At 48.0% G+C, this 17369-nt stretch overlaps 1 long non-coding RNA gene across 6 annotated transcripts in view; it reads left to right on the forward strand.

The window, feature by feature from the left end:
• Positions 1-17369, forward strand: part of LOC147377623 (uncharacterized) — a 40537-nt gene that overhangs the window by 14386 nt on the left and 8782 nt on the right. The window contains exons 1-2 of one of the 6 annotated variants that reach the window (XR_015139761.1): positions 10431-10562; positions 11662-11774. The exons of 1 other annotated variant lie outside the window; for it this stretch is intronic. This is a non-coding gene — a long non-coding RNA (uncharacterized LOC147377623). Of the gene's footprint in view, positions 1-7121; positions 7736-10351; positions 10563-10674; positions 10809-11661; positions 11816-17369 lie in introns of those variants that run through there. 4 more of the 6 variants (XR_015139762.1, XR_015139764.1, XR_015139763.1 and 1 more) reach the window with 4 other exon arrangements.

The raw sequence follows: 17369 nt of genomic DNA on the forward strand, positions 1-17369 counted from the left end.
CTCATCCTTTGTCATCCTCTTCTCCTCCTGCCTTCAATCTTTCCCAGCATCGGGGTCTTTCCCAATGAGTCAGTTCTTCACATCAGGTGGCCAAAGTATTGGAGCTTGAGCTTTAGCATCAGTCCTTCCAATGAATATTCAGGACTGATTTCCTTTAGGATGGACTGGTTTGATCTCCTTGCAGTTCAAGGGACTCTCAAGAGTCTTCTCCAACACCACAGTACAAAAGCATCAATTTTTTGGCACTTAGCTTTCTTTATAGTCCAACTCTCACATCCATACATGACTACTGGAAAACCCATAGCTTTGACTCTATGGACCTTTGTCAGCAAAGTGAGGTCTCTGCTTTTTAATATGCAGTCTTGGTTTGTCATAGCTTTTCTTCCAAGGAGCAAGCATCTTTTAATCTCATGGCTCCAGTCATTGTCCACAGTGATTTTGGAGCCCAAGAAAATAAAATCTGTCACTGTTTTCATTTTTTACCCATCTATTTGCCATGAAGTGATGGGACCAGATGCTGTGATCTTAGTTTTTTGAATGTTGAGTTCTAAGCCAGCTGTTTCACTCTCCTCTTTCACCTTCATCAAGAGGCTCTTTAGTTTCTCTTAGTTTTCTGCCATTAGGGTGGTGTCATCTGCATATCTGAGGTTATTGGTATTTCTCCCAGAAATCTTGATTCCAGCTTGTGCTTCATCCAGCTTGGCATTTTGCATGATGTGCTCTGCACAGAAGTTAAATAAGGAGGGTGATAGTATACAGCCTTGATGTACTCCTTTCCCAATTTGGAACCAGTCCATTGTTCCATGTCTGGTTCTAACTGTTGCTTGTTGGTCTGCATACAGTTTATCAAGAAACAGGTAAGGTGGTCTGGTATTTCCATCTCTTTAAGAATACTCCACAGTTTGTTGGGATCCACACAAGGCTTTAGCGCAGTCAATGAAGCAGAAGTAGATGTTTTTCTGGAATTCCCTTGCTTTTTCAGGCATCCCTGGTGACCCAGACAGTAAGGAATCTGCCTGCAATGCAGGAGACGCTGGTTCAATCACTGGGTTGGGAAGATCCCCTGGAGATGGACATGGCTACCCACTCTAGTATTCTTGCCTGGAGAATTCCATCGACAAAGGAGCCTGATGGGCTACAGTCCATGGGATTGCAAAGAGTTGAACATGACTGAGTGGCTAATACACATTTGCTTCTTCTATCATCCAGTGGATATTGGAAATTTGACCTCTGGTTCCTCTGCCTTTTCTAAACCCGGCTTGTACTGGAAGTTCTCAGTTCACGTACTGTTGAAGCCTAGTTTGGAGAATTTTGACCAACACTTCGCTAGCGTGTGAGATGAGTAGAATTGTGTGGTAGTTTGAACATTCTTTGGCATTGCCTTTCTTTGGGATTAGAATGAAAACTGACCTTTTCCAGTCCTGTGACCACTGCTGAGTTTTCCAAATTTGCTGGCATATTGAGTGCAGCACTTTCAAAGCATCATCTTTTAGGATTTGAAATAGCTCAACTGGAATTCCATCTCCTCCACTAGCTTTGTTTGTAGTGATGCTTCCTAAGGCTCACTTAACTTCGAATTCCAGGATGTCTGGCTCTAGGTGAGTGATCACACCATCGTGGTTATCCAGGTTATTAAGAGCTTTTTTGTACAGTTCTTCTGTGTATTCTTGCTACCTCTTCTTAATATCTTCTGCTTCTGTTAGGTCCATACCGTTTCTGTCCTTTATTGTGCCCATTCTTGCATGAAATGGTCCTTTGATGCCTCTAATTTTCTTGAAGAGATCTCTAGTCTTTCCCATTCTATTGTTTTCCTCTATTTCTTTTTTTTTTTTTATACTCTCTCTCTTAGCAGCCACATGGTGCTGCTAGGAGTCTTACTAACTACTCTTCTGGTCCTACACTTCCTTTCCCCGTTTTCCTCTATTTCTTTGCACTGATCACTGAGGAAAGCTTTCTTATCTCTCCTTGCTGTTCTTTGGAACACTGCATTCAGATGGACATATCTTTCCTTTTCTCCTTTGACTTTCACTTTTTTTCTTTTCCCTACTATTTGTAAGCCTTCCTCAGACAACCATTTTGCATTTCTTTTTCTTGAAGACGGTTTTGATCATCACCTTTTGTACAAAGTTATTAACTTCTGTCCGTAGTTCTTCAAGCACTCTCTCTATCAGATCTAATCCTTTTAATCTATTTGTCACTTCCACTGTATAATCATAAGGGATTTGAATTAGGTCATATCTGAATAGCCTAGTGGTTTTCCCTACTTTCGATTTAAGTCTGAATTTTTCATTAAGGAGTTCATTTTATGAGCCACAGTCAACTCCCGGTCTTGTTTTTGCTGACTGTATACAACTTCTCCATCTTTGGCTGCAAAGAATATAATCAATCTGATTTCGGTGTTGACCATCTGGTGATGTCCATGTGTAGAGTCATCTCTTGTGTTGTTGGAAGAGGGTGTTTGCTATGACCAGTGTGTTCTCTTAGCACAACTCTATTAGCCTTTGCCCTGCTTCATTTTGTACTCCAAGGCCAAACTTGCCTGTTACTCCAGGTATTTCTTGACTTCCTACTTTTGCCTTCCAGTCCTCTATGATGAAAAGGACATCTTTTTTGTGTATTAGTTCCAGAAGATCTTGTAGGTCTTCATAGAACTGTTCAGCTTCCTCAGCATTAATGGTTGGACATAGATTCCTGTGATGCTGAATGGTTTGCCTTGGAAATAAACTGAGATCATTCTGTCATTTTGAGATGGCACCCAAGTACTGCATTTCAGACTCTTTTGTTGACTGTGATGGCTATTCCGTTTCTTCTAAGGGATTCTTGCCCATAGTAGTGGATATAATGGTCATCTGAATTGAATTCACCTATTCCCTTCCATTTTAGTTCGCTGATTCCTAAAATGTTGATGTTCATTCTTGCCATCTCCTGTTTGACCACTTCCAATTTGCCTTGATTCATGGCCTAACATTCCAGGTTCCTATGCAATATTGCTCTTTACAGGATCGGACTTAACTTCCATCTCCAGTCACATCCACAACTGGATGTGGATTCTGTCCTTTATTATGCTCAAAACCTGCCTCTGAGCTTACTCATTGGGTTACCTTAGGAAAATCGTTCTTAACTCACAGAGATTATTTTCTTCTTCTCTGTAAAATCAGATGTTACTTTTGATCTCATGAGTTTGCTGTGAGGATGAACTGAGAATACAAAAAGCAAGCATTTAGTCAAGTACCTGACAGTGTAAATGTTCAAGAAATAGCGACAATTATTTTAAAATTTTTTTCTCCCTCTTACTCTTCCTGAAACTGCAACTAAGGACTGACTGACTGCAGTATGTCCATTCCTTCATTCACTCTTTTAATATTTCATTCATTCATTTCAACATTTATTAAGCCAGACAATGTGCTACAGCCTAAGAACACAAGACTAGGAAATCATTAAAATAAGAAAAATACATGTATTTCTCCCTTACTGTATCCCTAGCTGTTAGGCTTTGAATAAATAATGGCCATATGAACAAATAGTATTATCTATTTTCTTGAGCACATGTTACATGCCAGGTGCCAAGGTGTGGTTTTTCTTTTTTTTTTTTTTTTTGCCAGTTCCATGATGTTTGAGGGAATCTCAGTTCCCACACCAGGGACTGAACCCAGGGCCTCTGCAGTAAAAACTTGTAATCCTAACCACTGGACTGCCAGGGAATTCCTAAGCTAAGCATTTTGTCTGCATTAGTGCAATGTATCCTCAGAAGAATCCTAGAGCATAAGACCTGTAAAAATCTCATTTGCTGATGTTTATGTAAAACTGAGGCTCAGAGCGGTTAAGCAGTTTAGTTGACCAAAGTCACAAAGGCAGGAAATGGAGACCCTCTAATCAGTATCAGTTTAGTTCAGTCTCTCAGTCGTGTCCAACTCTTTGTGACCCCATGGACTGCAGCACACCAGGCTTCCCTGTCCATCACCAACTCCAAAAGCTTGCTCAAACTCATGTCCATCGAGTTGGTGATGCCATCCGACCATCTCATCCTCTGTCCTCCCCATCTCCTCCTTCCTTCAATCTTTCCCAGCATCAGGGTCTTTTCCAAAGAGTCAGTTCTTCGCTTCAGGTGGCCAAAGTATTGGAGCTTCAGCTTCCGCATCAATCTTTCCAATGAATATTCAGGGTTGATTTCCTTTAGGATTGACTGGTTTGATCTCCTTGCAGTCCAAGGGACTCTCAAGAGTCTTCTCCTAATGACTGAATTATTTTTTTTTATTATCATTGCTATCATTATACCTGATTTCCAGGGGCTTATACTAAAGGTCAGATGGCCTTTTCCTGCCCGGACTTACCCTATACGGGCTGCTGCTATGGCTACACACTTGGGCAGATTTGGGTTCAATTCCAGTTCATCGCTGGCGAGTTACCTGCCTTCCCAGAACCTCAGCTTCCAGTTCCACTCCTGAGAAATGAGATTGAGTAGGGGTTAAATTTGCCTGGAGTAACGGCAAATTTGGCCTTGGAGTACAGAATGAAACAGGCCAAAGCCTAATAGAGTTTTACCGAGAGAACACACTGGTCATAGCAAACACCCTCTTCCAACAACACAAGAGAAGACTCTACACATGGATATCACCAGATGGTCAACACTGAAATCAGATTGATTATATTCTTTGCATCCAAAGATGGAGAATCTCTATATAGTCAGCAAAAACAAGACTGGGAGCTGACTGTGGCTCAGATCAGGAACTCCTTATTGCCAAATTCAGATTTAAATTGAAGAAAGTAGGGAAATCCACTAGGCCATTCAGGTAAGGTATCAAACCCCTTACGATTATACAGTGGAAGGGACAAAGAGATTCAAAGGATTAGATCTGGTAGTGTCTGAAGAACTATGGACGAAGATTCAAGGTTCGTGACATTGTACAGGAGACAGGAATCAAAACCATCCCCAAGAAAAAAGAAATGCAAAAAGGAAAATGGGTGTCTGAAGAGGCCTTACAAATAGCTGTGAAAAAAAGAGAATTGAAAGGCAAAGGAGAAAAGGAAAGATATCCATTTGAATGCAAAGTTCCAAAGAATAGCAAGGAGAGATAAAGCCTTCCTCAGTGATTAGTGCAAAGAAATAGAGGAAAACAATAGAATGGGAAAGACTAGAGATCTCTTCAAGAAAATTAGAGGCATCAAAGGACCATTTCATGCAAGAATGGGCACAATAAAGGACAGAAACGGTATGGACCTAACAGAAGCAGAAGATATTAAAAAGAGGTAGCAAGAATATACAGAAGAACTATACAGAACTATACAAAAAAGATCTTCACGATCCAAATAATCACGATGGTGTGATCGCTCACCTAGAACCAGACATCCTGTAATGCAAAGTCAAGTGGGCCTTAGGAAGCAGCACTATGAAAAAAGCTAGTGGAGGAGATGGAATTCCAGTTGAGTTATTTCAAATCCTAAAAGATGATGCTGTGAAAGTGCTGCAGTCAATATGCCAGCAAATTTGGAAAACTCAGCAGTGGTCACAGGACTGGAAAAAGTCAATTTTCATTCCAATCCCAAAGAAAGGCAATGCCAAAGATTGCTCAAACTACCTCACGATTGCACTCATCTCACACACTAGTAAAGTAATGCTCAAAATTCTCCAAGCCAGGCTTTGACAGTATGTGAACTGAGAACTTCCACATGTACTGGAAGCTGGTTTTAGAAAAGGCAGAGGAACCAGAGATCAAATTGCCAACATCTGCTGGATCATCGAAAAAGCAAGAGAGTTCCAGAAAAACATCTACTTCTGCTTAATTGACTACACCAAAGCCTTTGACTGTGTGGATCACAACAAACTGTGGACAATTCTTCAAGAAACGGAAATACCAGACCACCTGACCTGCCTCCTGAGAAATCTGTATGCAGGTCAGGAAGCAACAGTTAGAACTGGACATGGAACAACAGACTGGTTCCAAATAGGGAAAGGGGTATGTCAAGGCTGTATATTGTCACCCTGCTTATTTAACTTATATGCAGAGTACATCCATGCTGGGCTGGATGAAGCTGGAATCAAGAATGCTGGGAGAAATATCAATAACCTCAGATATGCAGATGACACTACGCTTATGGCAGAAAGCAAAGAACTGAAGAGCCTCTTGATGCAAGTGAAAGAGGAGAGTGAAAAAGTTGGCTTAAAACTCAACATTCAGAAAACTAAGATCATGGCATCTGGTCCCATCACTTCATGGCAAATAGATGGAGAAACAGTGAGAGACTTCATTTTGGGGGGGTTCCAAAATCACTGCTGATGGTGGCTGCAGCCATGAAATTAAAAGACGCTTACTCCTTGGAAGAAAAGTTAAGACCAACCTAGACAGCATATTAAAAAGCATACAGAGACATTACTTTGCCAACTAAGGTCCGTCTAGTCAAAGCTATGGTTTTTCCAGTAGCCATGTATGGATGTGAGAGTTGGACTATAAAGAAAGCTGAGCGCCAAAGAACGGATGGTTTTGAACTGTGGTGTTGGAGAAGACTCTTGAGAGTTCCTTGAACTGCAAGGAGATCCAACTAGTCCATCCTAAAGGAGATCAGTCCTGGGTGTTCATTGGAAGGACTGATGCTGAAGCTGAAACTCCAATACTTTGGCCACATGATGCAAAGAACTGACTCATTGGAAAAGACCCTGATGCTGGGAAAGATTGAAGGCAGGAGGAGAAGGGGACCACAGAGGAAGAGATGGTTGGATGGCATCACCGACTCAATGGATATGAGTTTGAGTAAACTCTGGGAGTTGGTGATGGACAGGGAGGCCTCGTGGGCTGCAGTCCATGGGGTCACAAAGAATCAGACACGACTGAGCGACTGAACTGATAGAGGGGTTAAATGAGAAAATGCCCAGCACCTTGCCCAGTGTACCAGAGTCGCTTGATAAGTGTTATTCCCTTTCTTTCCTCCTTCCTTCCAGCCCTCCAGGACCACTGTCGGTCTGCACACTACGAAGGGTGCAGAGGACGCCGCACTCTTCCGTCGGACTCTGGCGCAATACCGAGCACTGCCTCCAGGGGGTGCCATCACACCGACACCCCCTCCAGGACCCCTCGCCCCAGGGATTGTTGTTCCCACCGTGGCCGCGCGGGGTCGCCTGGGCCTAGAGTTTTCAGGGACTGAGGGAGCGCGGGAGGCGGGGAAGGTGGAGCCCGCGATGATGAATCAAGTTAGTTCTTCGGGTATCACAGTGATAATAATAAACCATAATAATAGTAACAGCACCGGATCCAGCAGTAACCAGCTGTTACCGATTTAAAAGGCGCATTCGCGTGCTGAGAGGCGGTGGGACTCAAGGGAAGGAGCCAGGCTGAGTCTAATCCAGACCGCTCATTCTCGCGTTCCGGGCGCTCTGTAGCCTTGAGCCTCTCTGAGCCTGCTTCATCAGCATTAAAATGGAAACCAAATAATACAGTTCTTGAGAGGAATGCTAAAGCTGAAACTCCAGTACTTTGGCCACCTCAAGCGAAGGGTTGACTCATTGGAAAAGACTGATGCTGGGAGGGATTGGGGGCAGGAGGAGAAGGGGACAACAGAGGATGATGGCATCACCGACTCGATGGACGTGAGTTTGAGTGAACTCCGGGAGTTGGTGATGAACAGGGAGGCCTGGCATGCTGCAATTCATGGGGTCGCAAAGAGTCGGACACGAAATGAGCGACTGAACTGAACTGAGAGGAATAAATGGCGCTCTTGCAGAGCTCAGCGGAAAGCGACTTGAGTAAGTGCATTTACTGTATTGATAGTTCTACCCTCTGCCCTGTGAGGGAGCTATTATTCAATTCCCTTTACTGCTAAGGATACTTGGGAGGCCTTCCCCAGGCTCCCTGGGCTGGGTCTCTCTCCTAGGAGAGCCCAGAGGCTAGTCGAGGAGCTCACCCCCTAAACCCACCGCTCAGCAGCTGTCTCCTCTCTCTGGAAGTGCAGGTTCCCCTTCAGACCCTCAGGTTCCTCTGTATACTGCCTTTCCACCCCTAGGTACAGTACGGGCTTCCCTGTTACCTCAGGGGGTAAAGAATCCACCTGCAATGCAAGAGACACGGGTTCGATCCCTGGGTCATGAAAATCAGATCCGCTGGAGGAGGGCATGGCGACCCACTCCAGTATTCTTGCCTGAAAGATCCCATGGACAGAGTGGCCTGGTGGGCTACAGTCCAAAGGGTCACAAAGGGTCTGGAGTGACTGACAGGCTCAGGCCAGCCGACTTCCTCTGGCTAGTCTATACCACACCCTCCACCCACTAAACTGAAGCTATGCCTTCTCCTTGTCTACCTGCTGCTGCTGCTGCTAAGTCACTTCAGTCGTGTCCGACTCTGTGCGACCCCATAGACGGCAGCCCACCAGGCTCCCTCGTCCCTGGGATTCTCCAGGCAAGAACACTGGAGTGGGTTGCCATTTCCTTCTCCAATGCATGAAAGTAAAAAGTGAAAGTGAAGTTGCTCAGTCGTGTCCGACTCCCAGCGACCCCATGGACTGCAGCCTACCAGGCTCCTCCCTCCATGGGATTTGCCAGGCAAGAGTACTGGGGTGGGGTGCCATTACCTTCTCTGCTTGTCTACCTACTTCTTCCAAAATCTCACCCAGTCACTTCCTCCAGAAAAACCTTTTCTGGGCTCTCTTCCCAGGTCCACATGGCCTTTGCACATGCTGTTCCCTCTAGTTGTTGTTGGGGTTTTTTTTGGTGGGTTTTTTTGTTGTTGTTGTTGTTGTCAGTACCACAGGGCATGTGAGATCTTAGTTTCTGGATCAGGGATTGAACCCATGCCCCCTGGAGTGGAAGCACAGATTCTTAACCACTGGACTGCCAGGGAAGTCCTGTTCCCTCTAATTAGAACAGCCTTTCCCTCAGCTATAAACCCTGATAGGGCACAGCTTAAATATCACCTCTTCCAGGAAGTCCACCTTCCCTATGCACCTGCCGCCCCCTGTGCTTCTAAACAGATAGCAGCACAGGAGATTGCTTTTTCAGTGCTTCATCCACTGCTTTTTTGTAGTGATGCCTCTGAAAGCGGAAACTGCACCTCTTGAAGGCTGCATAGCATCCCTGGGCGGGGCCCAGCAACTGGGACTGGTGAATCTTCAGTGAATGTTCAGTGAATGCATGGCCTTTGAAGAGTGATTAGACACAACTGGGTCCACTCACTGAATGGAAGCACGGCCTCAACTCAGAGGCACATGCCTAATCTCAGAATCAGAGGCAACAGTCACATACGGAGTCACGTGTACGCACAGAGTCACAGTCATATGCAAGAGGCACGTGCACAGAGCCGCATTCATCTGTGCTCACTTCTGCTTCTCAGTGTCTGAGGTACCTTTGTGTCCGAGGTATGCAGGCTCTCTCTTCTGTTGTGACTTAAGGTCCTTGAGAACAGTTGTGTCTCCTTTCCCAGCCTGGGAACCCCTAGAGAGGGTGAATTGTCCCCATCAGACTGGGACTCCCAGGGGAAGTGTATGTCTCCCCAAGTAGTTTGCAGGGCTGGGCCAGGGAGTGTCTTCCCTAGCCACCAGAGTGCTCTTGGATTAGGCTGTTTCCCACATCAGACTTGGAACCCTTGGAGCAGGGCCATATCTCCCCCACTAGCTAGTCTTGGCCTCAGGACAGACTGGGTCTGATTAAACAGGAGCAGAGCTGAGCTGGATCTTCCCCATCAGACTGGTGGCTCCCACGGGCATGGCTGTGCCCCCTTGACCCCTCTCCACACCTGTCACCTGCCCACCAGCTGGGCCTTCCTCTCACCATGGTAGTGATCAGGGGCTTTGGAAGCAGCAGCAAAACTAACAGGAAATCTGGGAGTAGCTGGTCCTGTAGGATCCCCCAAGAGGTGACGAGATCAGAGAGGCTTCAGCAGGGGAGACATGGCCCAGCTCTGTGTATCCAACAAGTCCTTCATGTGTCTTGCCTTCATTCACCAAGCCTGTCCTGAGTCCCTGGGCATGACCCTGAAGCCTCCACCTTTATTGTTTAATTCGCTCACCAATCCAATCCTGGGAGGTAGGTGTGACCATCACCCCATTTCTACATGAGGAAACTGAAGCTCAGAGGAGAGCAGTGGCCTGCCTTAAGTCACAGAGCTGGGAAGTAGCAGAGCTGGGATTCCCACGGCACAGGCTGTCTCCTTCCAGCCTAGGTTTGAGGGAAACTGGGAAGGTTGGGTCAACAGGTTGCAGTGACTGTGTGTGTGTTTCTGGTTCGGGCCTGTGCATCTGGCTAGGAGACAGGACTGCCAGGGGATGGGAGTGCCTGGTAGGGTGATGGGGAACAGTGAGGAGAAGCAGGTTCCTCCGGCAGCCGGCCAGGACTGGTGGAGGTGGGCTGAGCCTGGAACCCAGTCTTCCTGTTCCCAGCACCAGCGTCCCCTCGGCAGCCGGCTCCTAGCACTGGAGTCCTGGTTGCCAGTCCCATTCATCGTCTGAACCATCGCTAGACCTCACTTTTTGCATCAGAGAAACAAGGGCAGAGACCTGGGTTTGGGGGGGTTGGTTTATAGCCCCGGGGGATTCCTGCTCCTTTAAGCTTTTCTCCATGGAGAGGGTGCGGCCAGCCGCAGGTGAGTGGAGTTGCCACATCAGCAGGGCAAACCCCGCCCCATCCCCTCCCCCAGCTCCGGAGGGAGGCCCCCGAGGCCCCAGAGGATGGTGGGAAGTGGGTGGAGAGAGAGTTCAGCCCGGTTGGCTGGAGGGGGTGGTGGTGGCTGCACCGGTGGGTTGGGGAGACTGTGTGAGTGTACCTGGCCGTGCTATATCTGACCGAACATCCGTGAATGTTCCAGAGTCCTACAGGCGTGTGCATACAAGTGTGTGGCTTTGACTGTGAGAACGTACTCAAATGTGCAAGAATGTGTGTCACTGAGGGTGTCTTGGTGTGCCCCCGTGCACAGTGCACAGATACCTCTCAGTGTGCCAGAGTATCCCTGGGCCTGAGTGCGTTCCTTTTTGTGTCTCTGTGAGTGCACTTGAGTGTGCAAGTGTGTGCCTTTGTGTTTGCCCTTGTACATGTGGATGTTGTCGACAGGAGCTTGTATGAAGGTGTCTGAAGGTGTGGATATAGTTACGCATGGATGAGTGTGTGAATGTCTCTGAGTGTGTGCTTGTGTCTGGGGGTGACTCTGTGAGTGTCCTGAGCATACAGGAGTGTGTGAATGTCTCTGAGTGTGTGCTTGTGTCTGGGGGTGACTCCGTGAGTGTCCTGAGCATACAGGAGTGTGTGGATGTCCCTGAGTGTGTGCTTGTGTCTGGGGGTGACTCTGTGAATGTCCTGAGCATACAGGAGTGTGTGAGTGTCCCTGAGTGTGTGCTTGTGTCTGGGGGTGACTCCGTGAATGTCCTGAGCTACAGGAGTGTGTGAATGTCTCTGAGTGTGTTTCCAGTGTGCATTGGTGGGACCAGGTGGACAAGGGCTTGTGTAACTGTGTTGCTAGCAGTCTTCTGAGATCAGGTTTGAACGTTTGTGAGTCCACATCGAGCCACCTCTACCCACTGACCCCTGAGCCTTCAAAAACCCCAGCCTCTGTGTCCCCCTCCCTTCCTGGTGACTCACCTCCCTGCCATCCCTGCCCCTCCCCCACCAGCCTCCTGTCTTGAAGGGCAGTCCCCTTTGTGCAGTTTGCCTTCTTTCCACCCAAACGGAGTCTCTGTCACTTCCTCCAGGTAGCCTTCTGTGATCAGAGAAGGAGCCCTAACATTAGCTCAGCAGTTGTACCTCCAATTGACAAATGAGAACGTGGGCTCAAAGTACCGCAGTGACCACAGCAGTTCCCATGGTAGGCACGTGCATTTGATCCCATGACTTCTACCACTCAGGGTAAGACCCCTGGCCTCCTCCCCATCAGTGGTCCCAGTCCAGGGCTCAGGAAAGGAGGAAGGGCTTGGCTATTCCTGTGTTGTCATTTCATTCACTCCAGTCTTGCTCAGAGGTGAGACAGCTTGCCCAGGTCACAGTCGGGGAGTAGCTGAGGCAGGATTTGAACCCCAGTCTCTTGAGCTCCGGAGCTCATGCTTATAGGGGCTGGGTTGAGGGGTGGGGGGTTAGTCTGGGGCTGACTGGCCACTGGTCCCAGAGAAAAAGGCATAAAGGTGATGAGGTAAGAGTAGAAATGAGGAAAGGTGGCTCAAGGCAGTTCCCATGGGGCGTCATACCCAGAACGGAGGTGATACAGACTCACGTGTGCCCCAGGGCCTGGCGGACTTGCTGTTCTAACCGAAGCCCGGCTTCCTTTCTGGGGGCCCCCTCCCATGGACTGAGGCACTGGGTTGAGGGAAAATGTGACTAAGGAGCCACATGGAACAATCTCTGTGCTAGCTGGTCACAAGTTTTTTGTTTGTTTTAATTTTTATTCTCTCTATTTTTAAATTTATTTTTTATTGATGGATAATTGCTTTACATATTCTATATCAAAGTATAGTTGATTAACAATTTTGTGTTAGTTTCAAGTGTACAGAAAAATGATTCAATTATACATATACATGTATCTTTTTTTTTTTCAAATTCTTTTCCCTGTAAGGTTATTACAGAATATTGAGCAGAGTTCTCTGTGCTATGAGGTCCCAAGTTTTGAAATTCCACCGTTCCACCGTTCGTCTGACCTATGTCCCCTGGAGGCCTCCTTTTTTAGATCAGAACCCTAGACTCTGGGGGAAGTGTCTGGAGCCGCCTCCCAGCCTAAGGGAGTCTGATTGGAGTGAGGGTCTCATATTGATGGAAGTCCTGGATGCCTTTCTGGTACAGGGATGGGAAAAATGAAACAGGACCAAGAGCCAGAAGGAGCATGGACGGCGGACCCCCAGGGAGAGGCTGGAACAAGCTCTTCACTGCAATCTCATTTCACTCTCCCAACAGCCCCCAGGGCAGGCCTTACTCCCCGTATTTCTAAGGAGAATACTGAGATGCTGAGAGCCAGATACCTGGCAAAACAGGACTCGAATCTCATCTTGGACTTCAGGTCCAGGACTCTTACTACCCTTTGTGGCCCCCTCTGGATGGGCTGGGAAGAGCCAGAGAGGCAGGAGCGGAGAAGCAGTGTCCCTTTGTCTCCTTCAGATGAGGACCACGGAAACACTCACCCTGGGCCTCAGGTGCTGTGCTTAGTCACTCAGTCTAAGAGCGACTCAGTCTTTGCGACCCTATGGACTGTAGCCAGCCAGGCTCCTCTGTCCACGGGGATTCTCCAGGCAAGAATACTGGAGTGGGTTGTCATGCCGTTCTCCAGGGGAATCTTCCCAACCCAAGGATCGAACCCAGGTCTCCTGAATTGCAGGTAGATTCTTGACCATCTGAGCCACCAGGAAAGCCCCTGGGCTTCAGGAGATGGGGCTTAAGGAAGACAGGGAGGTGGCCCTCATCTCCAGGCCTCCCAGGTCACCAGAGGTGTTCAGGAAGCAAACAGCTCCCCTGACCTGGAGCCTTGTGTTGGTCACAGCTGCAGGCTCCCAAGTCTGACCTTTAGTGTCACAGAGGCTCGGTCATTCTGAGCCTTCACTTCTGTCCTTCCTGCACGTCCTGCATGCCTAGACTCCTTGCTCAGCTTGGCTCCTATGATCTCGTGACCCTGTCCATGCTTCTTTCTGGGCTGCTCCCTTATTCTCCAAGAGATGATCTGCTTTGTTCAGTGAATCTGACTCCTGGAGGGCAATTTATGGCCAGCTGAGTGAGATCCAGACTCACCTCTGGTCCAGTTAGTGGCAGGGCAATTGGGCAACTTGGTTCAGATTATGTTGTTGTCGTTCAGTCGCTAAGTTGTGTCTGACTCTTTATGACCCCATGAACTGCAGCATGCCAGGCTCCCCGTCCTTCACTAGCTCCTGGAGTTTGCTCCAAGTCATGCCCATTGAGTCAGTGATGCCATCCAACCATCTCATCCTCTGTTGCTCCCTTCTCTTCCTGCCCTCAATCTTTCCCAGCATCAGGGTCTTTTCCAGTGAGTCAGCTCTTCACATCAGGTGGCCAAAGTATTAGCGCATCAGCTTCAGCATCAATCCTTTCAATAAATATTTAGGGTTGATTTCCTTTAGGAATGACTGGTTGGGTCTCCCTGTAGTCCAAGGGACTCTCAAGAGTCTTCTGCGGCACCACAGTTCGAAAGCATCATTCTTTGGTGCTCAACCTTCTTTATGGTCCAGCTCTCACATCTGTATGACTACTGGAAAAACCATAGCTTTGACTATACAGACATTTGTTGGCAAAGTGATGTCTCTGCCTTTTAATATGCTGTCTAGGTTTGTCATAGTTTTTCTTTCAAGAAGCAAGCGTCTTTTAATTTCATGGCTGTGGTCACTGTCCATGTGATTTTGCAGCCCAGGAAAAAAATCTGTCACTGTTTCCATTTTTCCCCCATCTATTTGCCATGAAGCGATGGGACCAGATGCCATTTTTTGAATATTGGGTTTTACACCAGATTTTTAACTCTTCTCTTTCACCTTCATCAAGAGGCTCCCCTTGGCTTTCTGCCATAAGAATGGTATCATCTGCATATCTGAGGTTGTTGTTTCTCCTGGCACTTTTGATTCCAGCTTGTGATTCATCCATCCTGGCGTTTCTCATGATGTACTCTGAATGGAAGTTAAATAAGCAGGGTGACAATATACAGCCTTGATGTACTCCTTTTCCAATTTGGAACCAGTCCATTGTTCAATGTCTGCTTCTAACTGTTGCTTCTTGGCTTGCGTACAGGTTTCTCAGGAGACGGGTAAGGTAGTCTGGCACTCTCATTTCTTTAAGAATTGTCCAGTTTTTTGTGATTTACACAGTCAAAGGCTTTAGCCTAGTCAATGAAGCAGAAGTGTTTTTTTTTTTTTTTATTCTTTTGCTTTTTTCTTATGCTTATTCTTTTTCTTTTTCCAATGGATGTTGGCAATTTGATCTCTGGTTCCTCTGCCTTTTCTAAACCCAGCTTGTACTGGAAGTTCTCCGTTTATGTCCTGTTGAAGCCTAGCTTGAAAGATTTTGAGCATTATGTTGCTAGGATGTGAAATGAGTGCAATTGTGCGGTAGTTTGAGCATTCTTTGGCATTGCCTTTCTTTGGGATTGGAATGAAAACTGACCTTTTCCAGTCCTGTGGCCACTGCTGAGTTTTCCAAATTTGTTGACATATTGAGTGCAGCACTTTCACAGCATCATCTTTTAGGATTTGAAATAGCTCAGCTGGAATTCCATCACCTCCACTAGCTTTCCTCATAGTAAAGCTTCCTAACTCCCAGGACTGTGGGTGAACCAGGCATCTAGAGCATATACAACTCCCTTGAGTCCAGACCCTGATTTCAGCTGCTTCAATGAAGCTAGGGACAGTGCCCCACACAGGGCTGGCAGGGCTGAGCTGTGGTGGCTCTTCTGAGACCGAAGTAAGTGAAGTCAGCCACGGAGCCTTGGGGCTCTGTCCAAAGGTGGGCTGTGCCGTGGGGCTTGTGACCCTCGTGCCCCTGTCCAGGGCACTAAGGATCACCATCAGCTCCCACCTCCCTGACTTGGGTCTCCCTACTGTGGGTTTGCTTCTCTGTGTCCTGGAGATGCCTGGAACACCCCGTGGCCATCCCACCACTCCAGACTTGGGAGTGTGAGCCACAGTCTCTCTGCCTGCAGGTCTGACTCTGTGTCCCTGACCCTGCAGCTCACAGCTTTTTTCCCTTGCTGCCTGGGTGTCCTGTTTCCGGCCTTCCTGTGTGGCCCTGACCAACCCTGGGCCGGCCTGAGGGGAGCGGTGGAGGGGATGGGAAGGATGTGCACAGCGCAGCGCTTGTTCAGGGGATCGGGGTGGGACTGATGCCTGCTCTTGTGTTGCAGCCCCTGGCTTGAATCTTGGCAAGCTGTGGGTGAGCGGGTGAGGGCTGCCTCTCTGCCTGCAGTGTCATCTCAACATCCATCTCACTGGCAGAGCGGGCCCAGAGCCATCATGGAACCTGACCAAGAAGGCCCTTAGCTGGGCTCTCCTTCCAGGCTATTATTGATCCCTTTGCCTCTGGCTCCTCTGTCTCATGGTCTGTGCCCTGGACCATGACAAAGACAAGGACATGCTGAAATGGGTGTACCAGACTGGGGATGCAGCATTGGTCTCAGGGTGGAAGGTTCCATTAGGGAGATATGGAATCAGTGAGAGGATGGGCTCAGTGAAGGGGGTTGGAGGCTCAGCGAAGGGAATGGGGACTCAGTGATGGGGGTGGGGCCCAGTGTGGGGGGGTGGGGGCTCAGGCAGGCAACACCAAACAGTCCTCAGCAGCAAACTGTGAGGTCTTAGGGGCTCAGGAGTCAGGGCTGAGAGCAAGGCCCTGGAAGCCAGTGAGAGGGTAGTCTGGCCTGGGGTCACTGTGGACTTGAGAGTCTCTCCAGGTTTTCTCATTTCCTGGGTGTTTCCTCTCACCTCGGAGGTCCAGAAAGGCAATTTGGAACCCTGGGATGGCCCTAGCCAGGGATCTCAGGGACCACCTCGCTTACCCCTCAGGTTATAGCCCTTGGCAGGCCTCCAGGACTGGGAGAGGGAGAAGGGATGGGCAGTGGGACCATGCCTCAGATTCTTGAGATTTATTCCCCCTTCCTCAGCAGCCCCCTCACCACTGAGTCCTTCCTCTTTTACAGAGGGCCTCCCCCTTGATTGAGGTCACCCCTGTCCCTTGAAAGTCCCCAGCTCTCTTTGATCTCCGTCCCCTTACTGAGCTCAGATCCCCTTCACAGAGCCCTCACGCCAGAACAGAAGCTGGTAAATCTTTCAGTGGAGTCCTTTAGGCCCTGTTCTTTCTCACCTGCCGGGAGGGTTATCTGGACCCTAGACCCATCCACTCAGGTTGGACTGAAAGCCCTACTGCCCAAAGAATTGCAGGGGCAAGGAGAGAAGAGGTGCTCATTTGTATTCATTTGCACGGAGTTATTTAATATTCAAATGTCCGAGCTTGGGCTGGTGAGGAATGGCTGCTAGCAGACTTGCAGTTTGCATGTTTCATTTTTAGTGAAGGAAACACCCAAATCCTCCTCCCTCTCCAGTTCCCCCATTTGGAGCCTGACTTGGCGAGAGCCTTAAGTTGGCCTCTGCAGAGAAGGTACAACTTGGAGAATGTTAAGTAGGAGCTATTTTGGGTACCAGACCCCAGAAGCTTGCTGAAGACAGGTGTGAAGTGGGAGAAGAAGCAAGGATTCCCTCCCCATTTCCCAGAGGAAGCCAGGATCTAAAACTGGGAGTATTAATAGAATGAAAAGGGGGAAAGGTTTTTAGAGTATTAAAAACTGAAGGGGTTCTTAGGGATTTCTTAGGCTCTTCTCTGGCTACTCAGGGTACGTGTATACACCACTGCTCCATTCTGCAGCCACTGCATCCATGGCAGACATGATTAATTGATCACGGCACTCTGAACCCAGAGCCATTTGAGGCAGCAG

This window comes from Bos grunniens, chromosome 2 (assembly GCF_055505025.1).
Source record: "Bos grunniens cultivar Pamir isolate PY7600 chromosome 2, Bosgru_T2T1.0, whole genome shotgun sequence".
Lineage (NCBI taxonomy): Eukaryota > Metazoa > Chordata > Mammalia > Artiodactyla > Bovidae > Bos > Bos grunniens.